The 11,533-nt window shown below is 53.4% G+C and overlaps 1 long non-coding RNA gene across 1 annotated transcript; it reads left to right on the top strand.

Moving 5' to 3' along the window:
* The first annotated feature begins 2,508 nt into the window (after positions 1–2,508).
* Positions 2,509–6,966, top strand: LOC109576782 (uncharacterized). The gene is made up of 4 exons (XR_002183430.2): positions 2,509–2,774; positions 3,714–3,801; positions 4,591–4,688; positions 6,026–6,966. It is a non-coding gene; the product is annotated as an uncharacterized lncRNA (long non-coding RNA).
* Positions 6,967–11,533: the final 4,567 nt, after the last annotated feature.

Genomic DNA, 11,533 nt, shown 5'->3' with positions numbered 1-11,533 from the left:
GTAAAGCGTCTGTCTACAATGCGAGAGACCTGGGTTCGATCCCTGGGTTGGGAAGATTCCCTGGAGAAGGAAATGGCAACCCACTCTAGCACTCTTGCCTCGAAAATCTCGTGGATGGAGGAGCTTGGTGCAGGCTACTGTCCACGGGGTCCCAAAGAGTTGGGCACGACTGAGCGACTTCACTTTCTTTCTTTCTTTCTAAAGGGGTCCTGATGGCTGGGAAGTCGGGCAAACTATGTTCTGGCCTGGGCTCTTGCACAGACTTGCTGTGTGACTGTTGGGCAAGTCTCTTCCCCTCTCTGAGCCTCAGTTTGCTTTGTGATTCAACAAAGGAGAAAGGAATTATGATTCCGTGATCTGATGTAAGTTATTCAGATGAGACCTGGGAAGTTAAGGAAACCAGGGAGTTTAACCAATAGAGTCCAGTCACTGGGACTCAAAGAGAAGCGATCGGGGAGGATTATCTTAATAGCTCTCCCCAATTACCCAGGTCACCGCAGGAATGGAGACCGAGTTTGACTAACTCCCTGACTCGGGAACACAACCGTCTGCTTTTCTTCCCTGGTTCCAACCCAGCCTCTTCCAGGGGCTTTAACCCTGTTTACAGAAATGGGAATTTGCATGATGAAAATAACTCTAGCCGGACTGCGATTTTACTGAGCTTGGCACAGGGCTCGGAAAAAGCGGCTGCATAGCCAATTACTGGAATTTTTAAACACAAATAATATTTTATGGGATCAGTGGGCTGGCGCGGGGCCGCCGCACCCGGCGCGGCTCCTCCGCCCACAAACAAGCTCCGATTGTACGGCGGGCGAGCGCGCCAGCCCGGGGCTGGGAGGTGGGGTGGGGGTCCGCGGGCGGGCCGGGGTCCCGGCGCGGGCAGGTGCAGCGCCGGGCTCGACGGCGCGGGCTCCGGCGGGCAGGGAGCGTTGGCGAGGCCCCGAAGGGGGTGGGGAGCGTCGGGCGCCCAGCTCACCTGCAGCGTCGCGCCTGGAAGCGTTTAGCGAGAGGGCGCGCCCAGCTCGAGGCTCCCCCGCCCGGCGGCCGCCCGCTGGGCCTGGCCCGCGCCCCGCGCCCTTGGCATAGCCGTGGCCGCCGCGCCGCCTCCGGAAGGCCGGTTTCCCGGAACGGCCCGAGGGCGGCAGGGAATCCGCGCAGAGGCCCTGGAGCCACCCCTCGCCTTCCCGATCCCGCCCGAGGCGAGCTGGCGCTCTGGGGAAGCCGACGCCCGAGCCCTGGGCTGCGCGCGAGGCCAGCCCCGGTCTAGGGCACAGTCCCAGGGACAGAGACTTCCCCCAGGTCCTTCCAGGGGTCCCCATTCCTGCGTGCCCTGAGCCCGGGGGCTGGCCCTCCCGGCAGCCGCGCACTCCCTGCCGGGGGCTCGTCGCCCCGCCGTCCGCCCGCCTTCCCCGGCCGAGCGCCCGGCCCCGGCACGCACAGGGTTAAGCAGGAGCAGGTGTGTCGCCAGATGCCGCTCACCACCCCTCTCCCCCGCAGCCCCGTCGGCCTCCTCCTCCGCCCACCCGCTCAGAACCAAACAGTCCCAAATAAAAGTGCTATTGTTGCCTTTCCCCACCCCCGTCGCTGGCCCGCCACCTGGAGCGGAGCCCGGTCCCCTCTTCACCTGCCCCGGGGCCGGCCGGGGGGAGGGGAAGTGGGGCCTCCGAGCGGTGACTTCCGCTCCCCCTGGGCCTCCAGCTTCCCCGCCCCCAGCGCTCCCAGCACCGACCCCTGGGTTAAGGCCGGGGTGGGGGGAGGGCGGGGCGGGGGACGTGGTTTTGCGGGGGAGGTAAGGGGGGGTTCCTTTCTGACCCGAGAGCTGGGTTCTGACCTCCCCGCGCCCCTCTCTCCAGCCCCCCATCCTCACTGGCTAGACCGCGGCGGGGTGTGCGAGGCTGAACAGTAGGCCCTGTCGAGGCGCCCAGGACGGTGCCAGCCTCGCTCGGCAACTGGCAGCTGGTATTTTTAAAACATTATTTGTCCCTCAGCAAGTCAAAGAAGGCGGGTTAAGAGTAAGGACTCCCTTTTACAGACCGAGGAGCGGAGGCGCGCGGAGGTGAAGTGTCTAGGCCAGACAGGAGGCTGGTCAGAACTCAGAGGTCTGTGGGCTCCCCTGGCACCGCTGGGCCTCGGGCGCTCATTGGATGGACAAGGAATGGGGGACCCCAGAGACTGGCAGCCTGGCACCGCCTCGGATTCAGTGTAGGCCGTTAGACTAGTTACTCCTCCCCAGGTTTCCTCTGGTCTTAAACCGATGGGGGTGGGGATGGGGGTGGACCAGCGTGATTCCTTATTTCCCTTAACTCCTAGAAGCTGGCTGACCCCCGGAGGTCTGAGGGCCCCGAGGTGGGACCCCACGTAGGAGCGAGGCAGCCGCGGCCTGTCGGAGGGAAGAAAATGTTTCCCCTTTCGCTCCCCATCTCCGCCAGCCTCCCCCGCCCTGCCTCCATCCCTCCTGCTGGCCCCAGGGAGGCTGAACCACGAGGTTAAATAAATATCTGACGGTGACTCAAGGAAACGAGTCAAGACCGTTGCCGGGAGAAGAAACCCAGACCTCAGTGAAGATCCGCCCCCGAGTCCGAGCGGCCCCCGCTCCGCCCCTGATGTGTGTGTGTGCGGAGCCCTGGCCCCCTCTGGTCTCGCCTAAGAGCCCCAGGATAGCCACCCCCTCTCCCGGACCTGCTCTTGCTTGATAGTTGGCACTACTGAGGGGTGGGGGCGTGCGCGCAGGGTTACCGTATTTCCTTTCCCTGCGCCCTAGGTTTTGAGCGCAGGTATTTAACTTCTCCAACCCACGGGAAGAGTCCTTTCTGTACTGTGGCAAGTCGGGAGGCTTGAGATTTTGTTTTTGTTCTCTTAGCTCTCCCGTAATCTCTCTCCTGACCTGCCGGCTTGTCAATCCTGTTTCCTATCTCCACCTGAACGTTTAATGGGCATCTCAAACTCAACGTGTTCAACTTTGAAATTCTGATCTTTCCCCCAGACCTGCTCCTTTTTGTCTTTTCCATCTCCGAACAGGGCAACTTCATCCTTCCAGTTGCTCGGGAAGAAAATCTTAGAATTATTCTCAACCCCTCTCTTTTTCTGTCATGCATCCGAATGCTTTAGCGAATCTTGTTTACATTACCTTCAAAATATGTCCAGAATCTGCTTGCTACCCTTCACCACTTTCCCCACCCCGGCCCCGGTCCAACCCACCAGCTTCTCCTGCCGGGGAATATCGCAGCCCCTCTTGTCCCCCTGCATCCCTTGTCCCCTCAGTCTGTTCTCAGCAGAGCAGCCAGGGTTATCTTTTTAAAATCAAAGTCAGAGCCTGTCCCTCTTCTGCTCAAAAATCGAGTGGGTGCACATCTCACTCAGAGAAAAGGGTCCTTCAAAGACCCTAGAGGATCTGATCAGTGCTCTGCCCTTCCTTCCCACTCCTCTCCCCCTCACTCTATCTACTCCAGTCACTGTTGTACAGGCAGGACAGCATGTTTCTGCCTCAGGACCTTTGCACTTACTATTGCCTTTGCCTGGAACAATCTTTTCCCAGATCCCTACAGTGCTTTCTCACTCATTTTGCTAAGGTTCTTTTCTACCCTCCACCAACCAATACCCCCAGGCTCTCCATCTCCCTTCCCTTGCTTTGCATATCTCAGTGGCTTTTATCACCATCTAATATAGGCTACATGCTTACCTGCTAATTTGTTTGTCTGTCTCTTCCATTGTAGATGCTATGAAGTCAGAGACTTTTTTTTAAGTCTTGGCTCAGGACTTCCCTGATGGTTCAGTGTTTAAGAATCTGCCTTCCAATGCAAGGTATGTGGGTTCAATTCCTGGTTGGTGGGTTCGATTCCTGGTCATGGAGCTAAGATCCTACATGCTATGGCCCATGTACCACAAGATCCCATATGCCAAACTAGGATTCCATGCAGCTGAATACACACATATATGAACATATAAATATTTTTAAAGTCCACTTAGTTAAAAAAAAAATGTCTCAGACGGAGACCAGAGTTTCACACATAGTGAGCACTTGGTGAATATTTGTTGAATGAATGAGTAAATGAAGGAACAACCCAGTCACCTTCCCTTTCTGGACCTTACTTTTCTCACCTGTACAAGTGAGTTGGATCCAATGAAAGTCCCCTCAGCTTTGAGAGTCCCATGGGGGATTCCAGCCAAGCCATGGGGAATGCCTTCTGTATAAAATAGCCCCAAGGGGAGGGGTTTAGAGGGGTTGAAGGTGGGCTGAGGAGGGTTCTGAAGTATCTTCAGAAATCTGGAATTGTCAGCTTTCCTGATACTTGAGGGGTCGGGAGAGAAAAGCGGGGAGGAGTGCGCTCACCAGTCATTCATTTGTTCAGGCCAAATGCACTTCAGATGCCTTTACCAGAGGGTCCCCAGGGCAGAGGCACTACTGTAGAGGGAGAAGGGGGCAGTACCCAAAATGAGTCTTTGATGGCTGAGCTGAGCTTTTATAGACACTGGGAGTCAGAGATGAATTAGACTCAGTCCCCTTTCTGGGGGAGCTCAGACTAGTATCTAATAACTTTTAAACAATGATTGGTGTGTTGTAATCAGGAAGCTTATTTGGGGGGCCGACAGGAGAATGATTGCAACTCTATCCATGGTGGGAGCAGATGTCAAAGGAGGCTTCCTGGAGGAGGTGACACACCCGAGCAAGACTTGAAAGATAAACAGAGGTGAGTAGGGCTTTTGGCGACGGCATGACCGTAGTGCCAGCACTTCTGGATCATGGAAGTGATGTGGTAAGAGATGAACGCTGTGATTTGGGAAGGTAAGAGCAAGGGGTAGAAAGCGGAACCAAGGTGTTACCAGAGGACGCTTATGCACGGAGGTTGCAGCCTCACCCAGAGCACCTACTCATTCATTCAGGAAGCATCCCTGAAGGTCTCCCATGTGTCCAGCCTGGGGCAAGACCCCAGAGGAGACCTGGGCAGCGGACAGGACACTTGGGCCATCAACAGATCTGGTCCAGGTTGGCTGTGTGACCCTGGGTGAGCCTGGAGCCTGTCTGAGCTTTAGTTCTCCCAACTGTAGAGGCAACAGATAATTTCACCCACACTGTATGACTCATGGAGTACATTGAGGATCAAATGAGATATGCACTTACAAGTGTATGACAGAGAGACAAGAATTAACACAAAGCAAGGTCTCAGTCCTTCAGGAGCTTGGAATATGGTCTTTGTAGCTTACAGCCTCCTCCCTTGTTCTCCCAACTTTCTTTTTCCATCTGGGTCTTGCAGCCCCTTGGGACTGGCTGACTCCCACCATAGCCTTGCACTTACTGGCCTAGGCTTCCTTCCTGACCCCAGACATCCTAAGAAGGCTCCCCCTTGTGGCATTTCCTGGAATAACAAGACAGGTCTCTGATAAGATATAGGGCCAGACTGACCACAAAGAGGGAGCGGGAAGGACCTGAAGACCTGGGAAAGGATCAGGGCAAACCTGCAAAGGAAGTACATCCTGAAACAGAATGTTAGTCTAGAAGGGACCTGGGACCTCCTCCCAGACCCCATTTTACAGATGAGGAAACTGAGGTTCAGGGAAAAGGAAGTTAGGGGCAGGACCATGACTTAGGTGTCCATACACTCCTATGCTGGGTTCATTCTGTCACACCAGGTACCATATGCAATCCAACTCAATGAACAGTGTATATTGCAAATTCCCTCTATATCTGGCAGCATCCCTCCTAAGGACCTCAGACTAAGCAGTAGTCTCTCCCAGAGCAAAGATTAACAAATGCCAAAGGCTCTGTAGCCGGAGAGGCTGGTATAACTTGAGTTAGTGTATCCTGGATCCAGAAATCAGAGATATACCACTCACCTGGATTTTTTTCTTTTTACTGGGGTATGGTTACAGGGATGAGGCTGGGGGCACAATTAATCCACATCTAAACGACCAGCTCAGCCAGAGCGGTATGTGCACGGTGGTGTGTGTGCTGTAGTTGCACGTATGGACTGCTTTCTCCAAAAATTTTCTAACCTACATCTTTTAATTTAGCTCTTGCTATTATTAGCCCACTTTAGAGATAACAGTGAGTCACCAAAGGACCAAGGGATTTGCCAAGGTCAAGAAGAACATTGAGGAAAGACCATCATGGTGCATACAGAAGGCACGGACAGACAGAACACTTGCCCGTGAGACTGTCTCGTTTTTATTGAGCTGCTTTTGGGAGGAAGTCCTTGCAACATGCAGCCCTTTCCTACCACAGAGGAGATTTCTGCTGGCTTCCTTGGATCCTGGCAGCTGGAGGGGCCTCTAGCTTTATGCTTAAAGTAAAGGGTGAGTTGGGTGATGGACACAAAGAATACAGCAGAGGAAGAGGGGTTGCCTGCCTGCATTGAGCTGGGGGGCTTTCAAATAGCTTCATTTGGCTCACTGGCTGGTTGAGGGGAGGCCTGGATTTCTGATCACCGCAGGGATTGGAAAGCAAAGCTGGGCTTGAGGGCCACTGTGAAAATGGACCAAGAGCCAGGAAAGACGTGGTTGCTGTGTCCCATTGCTTCATCAGCAGGATGCTAAGTGGATAGAGAAAAGCCTGGGATCGGGCGTGGAGCACACTGGGTCCCGGGTTCAAGTGCTGTATGACCCTGTACATTGCAGAGCAGTGGTCGGGAATGCGGGCTCTGGAGCCAGGCTGCCTGGGTTCACATCCCAGCTTCCCCACTCAGTAGATCTGTGGGACTTCCCTGGTGGTTCAGCGGTAAAGAATCTGCCCACCGACGCAGGGGACTCGGATTCTATCCCTGGTATGGGAGGATTCCACAGGCCGCAGAGCAACCATGCCTTGGAGCCTGAATGCCTTAACAAGAGAAGCTGCAGCAATGAGAAGCCTTCACACTGCAACTAGAGAGTAGCTGCAACTCGCCACAACTAGGGAAAAGCCGGTGTGCAGCAATGAAGACTCAGCACAAACATAAATGAATAAGATAAAAGAAATAGATCTGTGGCCTCAGATTCACCTCTCTAAGCCTGTTTTCTTATCAATAAAATGGGGAAACGGTAGTTCCCACCCAGAGATTTTTGGAAGCCTTATACGAATGAATCATGTGATGTACTTAGGAAAATGCCCAGCGATATAGTAAGTGCTCAATAAATGCAATCTATTATTAGAAAAGACCCATCTGAGTGACGAGATCATCACCTGTGCAGCGAAAGGGGCTCTGTCAGTAGACTGATTTCTGGTTTGGTGACCACAGCTCTCTGGGGGACGTTTTTTTATTTTTTCCCCAGGAGGGGCAAAACTATAGAAAATAAAGCTTGGCACAACATTTTGTGGTATAGCTTACAGAAGATTTGAATGTTTCCCCGAGAGCATGAGTTTTACAGGGTGGAGTCCCAGGACCAGAGCATCCTAAGATTCCTGGACCGGTTAGTCTGTAGCTCTGGAGATATCTTCTGTCTGGAGGGTGTCAAGTCCAGGGACCACCCTGCTGAATGACTGGCGCTCCTGACCCTAAGCCTGGCAGCTTAAGCCTTGGTGCCCAGAGAGGGTGCTGAGGTGAGTCCTGGGGAGCTGAGTTCCCTGCATTGTCCTGCATCCCAGCCTGTCCCTGGGGGATAGATTTTGGGGGAGGAGGAAAGAGAGGCCTTTGTGGAAGAAGGCAGGCAGAGAAAGCTCCTTGCCCATCATGTTTACTGAACTGCACTGAATTATGACTAAATGCCAAGATCTGGCTTCAGGCTATTGACTAAATCATTTAGGGGTTGACAGAGGAGGGAGGGAGGGGACATGGGGGAGCTTGGGGGAGAATGTTCTTGTAATTCTTCAGTCTGAGGTACATTAAGGAGCCATAAGCCATGTCGAGAGCTTGAATTACATTAGAGAGATTATCCTGTTACAGTTCATAATCCTGGATAATATACCGTCTCGGAGCACACCTGCCCATGATAAATCTCACCCCATCACGGCCTGACCCTGGGGACCCAGGGAGGCTGGGGCAGCTGGCAGGGGCTAGCGGTGTGGACACAGCCTCGGCAGGGGCACCTGTGAGGCCTTCTGACTCATCTTCGTGCCCCCACACCTGCCTCAGCTCAGAGGGAGCGGATGGAGCCTGGAGCTTCAAACTTCTCCATCTCCATTCAAGGCGATTGGCATCCTAGTGCCCCTCCAGCCATAACCCCCATCCCACGACCCCACCTCCTGCTCTGGGGGGACAGATTCTTGGCGTCCCTGTCCCCAGGTTCTCCTCTCCCTGAAAGCTTTCCCCTTAATCTCTCCAAACCCAGCTGGCATTTCATGGTCCCTGGAGACTTTGTAGAAAACACACTGACATTCCCTTCCCTCCAGTTCACAGCACTGACAGCCCTGGTGAATGGATGTGTCACCTGCCGCCTGCGTGTTTCTAAGCCTCCACCTCCCCAGCTAGAGCACAAGTACCACGAAATCAGGAGTTGTGACTACAGCCACAGCACTTAGCCCAGAGATGCTTGTCCACAGTCATGCAACTAGTTAGTGGCAGAATCAGGGTTCAAACCCCACTTGCCTGGCTGCAGAGTCTGAGCTTTTGGCCGCCAGGGAACACTGTCTCTGACCTGAAAACGCTGTCCTGTGTCCCTGTGGACCTGCTGCTGTATCCTTCCTAGATTCTATTTGCCTTATATTGAGGATCCTCATGAGTGAGGATGACCCTCATGGTGGCTCTTAGGGTGTGACAGCACCCGAGCCTCCTAGCTTCACCCCTAGCCTTTTCAAGTGGCCCGCTCCTTTGCATGACCTCACTAACATCCCCAATTGCGTGGGGCCCCGTCCCAGGCCTAACACTCTCTTTCCTGCAGGTCATTTCTTGGCCCCCTAGCTCCCAGCAGGCCCAGAAGTGTCTGGGAACCTGGTACTGGTCCCCGCTCTCTCTGTGCATGACACCCTAAACCCCATCAGCCTCAGATTCTACTTTACCTCCCTTCCCCAGACCCACATTCCATGTGTACCTCTCCCTGAGGGAATGGAAAGGGTACCTTTTTAGATTTCCTGGGGTGAGCTAAGTTATGAGGGCTTCAGCAAAAGCCAGTCACTCCAGGTCTCCTAAAAAGAAGCCACAGAGACTTCTCTGGTAATCCAGTGGCTAAGACTCTGTGCTCCCAAAGCAGGGTGCCAGGGTTCGATCCCTGGTGGAGGAACGAGATCCCACATGCTGCAACTGAGAGATCCTGAACGCTGCAACTAAAGATCCCACGGGCTGCAGCAGGGATGGAAGCTCCCGCGTGCCGCGACTAAGCCCCAGCAGCGCGATCAATGAATAAGATGTGCTCCCCGAGCGTCAAGCACTGGGTTATGCTCCTTACCCACATCATCTCATTTACCTCAGGCCGGCCCTATGAAACAGGTGATTTCTACAGACGAGAAAATGGAGGCTTAGAGCAGTGAAACACAGTGTCACAGGGCAACACCTAGTAAAGGGCAGAGCTGGGATTCAAACCCACGCCTGCTGGTCCCAGAGTTCCTGCGCCTCATCCCTGATACCACCCTGCCTCCTGATGGCGAGTGCCAGACTCCCCGGCTTGTCTCCCCGGCTTGCCTTCCCAGCCCCCGCTCCGCGCAAGCCACCCTTCTCCATCCCTTCTCGCCCCTGCAGGCATCTCTAGCATCTCAGTCTCTACCTTTTCTCTTGCCAACTTCCAGAACTCCTCTGGATTCCAAGTCACTCAGGTGCATCAAGGATTCCTCTCCTCTCTTGAGTAGCCTTCACCTTTCATCCAGAGATGGAACATGACAGTTTGACCATCCACTCATCCATTTATTCCTATCATTCTCATGGAATCCTGGAATGTTAGGGCTAGAAGGGGCTTTGATGATTATCTGGTCCACTGGCTTTTAAAGCAGAATGCAGGGAACTTCTCTGGTGGTCCAGTGGTTAAGATCCACTTTCCAATGCAGAGGACAAGGGTTCGATCCCTGGTCAGAGGACCTTTAAGATCCCACATGTCTCAGGGCAACTAAGCCCCTGCACCACAATTAGAGAAGCTGCAACCACTGAACCCATGCACTCTAGAGCCGGTGCTCAGTCCTGTCTGACTCTTTACGACCCTATGGACTATATGTAGCCCACCAGACTCCTCTGTCCCTGGGATTTTCCCAGCAAGAATACTGGAGTGGGTTGCCATTTCCTACTTCAGGGGATCTTCCCGACCCAGGGATAGAACCTGTATCTCTTACGTCTCCTGCATTGGCAGGTGGTTTCTTTACCACTAGCACCACCTGGGAAACATCAAAATAAAGACCCAGTAAGTGAAAAACAAAACAAACCAAAAGAACCCAGGATGCATTTTTGAAAGTTCTAGAGAAATCAGACGAATGAGGGTTTGCGGGGTGTTGGGATGTTGGGAGTAGTATCCAGGGTCCTACCTTCTGGCTCCACCCTTCCTCCTGCTCCGTACTCTCAGAGTACAGTTAGCCCCGGACTGTGTCCAGACACCCAGCCCATGAGAACCTGTTGCTTTCAGCCATTAACTAAGGGATGGCCAGGCTTCTTGCTCTCTGTGGGCCCGCAGGACCTCTCCTCTCCTCATGAACTCTGCAGGCAGACAACCAGACTTCTTACACAGCAGCTCAGAACTCCCTGAAGCACGCAAGTGGAAGATTCCAGGCCTTCTTAAGACGAAGGCCCAAAAGGAGAATGACTTCACTTCTGCCATATTCTCTTGGCTAAATTCAGGGGGAGAAGAAATAAGCGCCACGTCTTAGCGGAGGAATGACAAAGGATCTGCAGTCATCTTTAACCCACCACCATCTGTGTGACCTTGAGCGAGAAAATTACTTAACCTTCCTCATTTTCCATCTGTGTTCTCATCTGTGAAGAATAAATACATGGAATCCATGGAAATCCATGGAAAGTACTTAGAACAGTGTCAGGCACATAGTAAGTATTCACTACATGTTAGCTGGTGCTAGTTTTATTTCTAACCCATATGCCTAGCACTGTGCTAGGCAACTGGTAGGCGGGAGGGAGGGCTATAAGAGTAATGGCAAAAACAGTTTATACTCCTGATAATAAATAATCTAGTTCATGAGATAAAATTAACACACGCTGAGATCAAAGTACTAATTCAAGGCATTGTGTAATTAAAGAGCCCATGAGAGGCACAGATAACATATTTGAGGAAGCTGGAGGACAAAGAGACTGGACGTGGGGGCTGGGTGGCCAGTGAGGGCTTGCAAGGAGGGAGGGGTGTGCATGGAGCGGAGGGCAGTCCAGTGCTTCAGCACAGACTCAGCCAAGCTCGCTGCCTTCAGATCTTAGCTCTGCCACTTTCTTGATGTGCCTCTGTGATCTTGCAAGATGAGCAGCCTCTCTATATGTCAGTTTCCTTTCTGTTACGTGTGTGTATCTCCCAGGGCTCCACTGAGGAGTAGCTGACTTACTTCCTAGGAAGAGCAGCAGTGTCTGACATGGAAGAGCTGCTCAGCAAGCTGAGTTGACCTCATCAGCCCTCCTAGGAGGAGACTTTGGCTAGGTGGAGAGGAGGGACAGGGGTCTCCAGGTGGATGAACACAGGGACTGCTGGTGTAAAGTGGGACTGTGCCTGT

Source organism: Bos indicus, chromosome 23 (genome assembly GCF_029378745.1).
Source record: "Bos indicus isolate NIAB-ARS_2022 breed Sahiwal x Tharparkar chromosome 23, NIAB-ARS_B.indTharparkar_mat_pri_1.0, whole genome shotgun sequence".
NCBI lineage: Eukaryota > Metazoa > Chordata > Mammalia > Artiodactyla > Bovidae > Bos > Bos indicus.
Note: the sequence above shows the minus strand (reverse complement) of the source record. Positions and strands in the feature narration are given on the sequence as shown.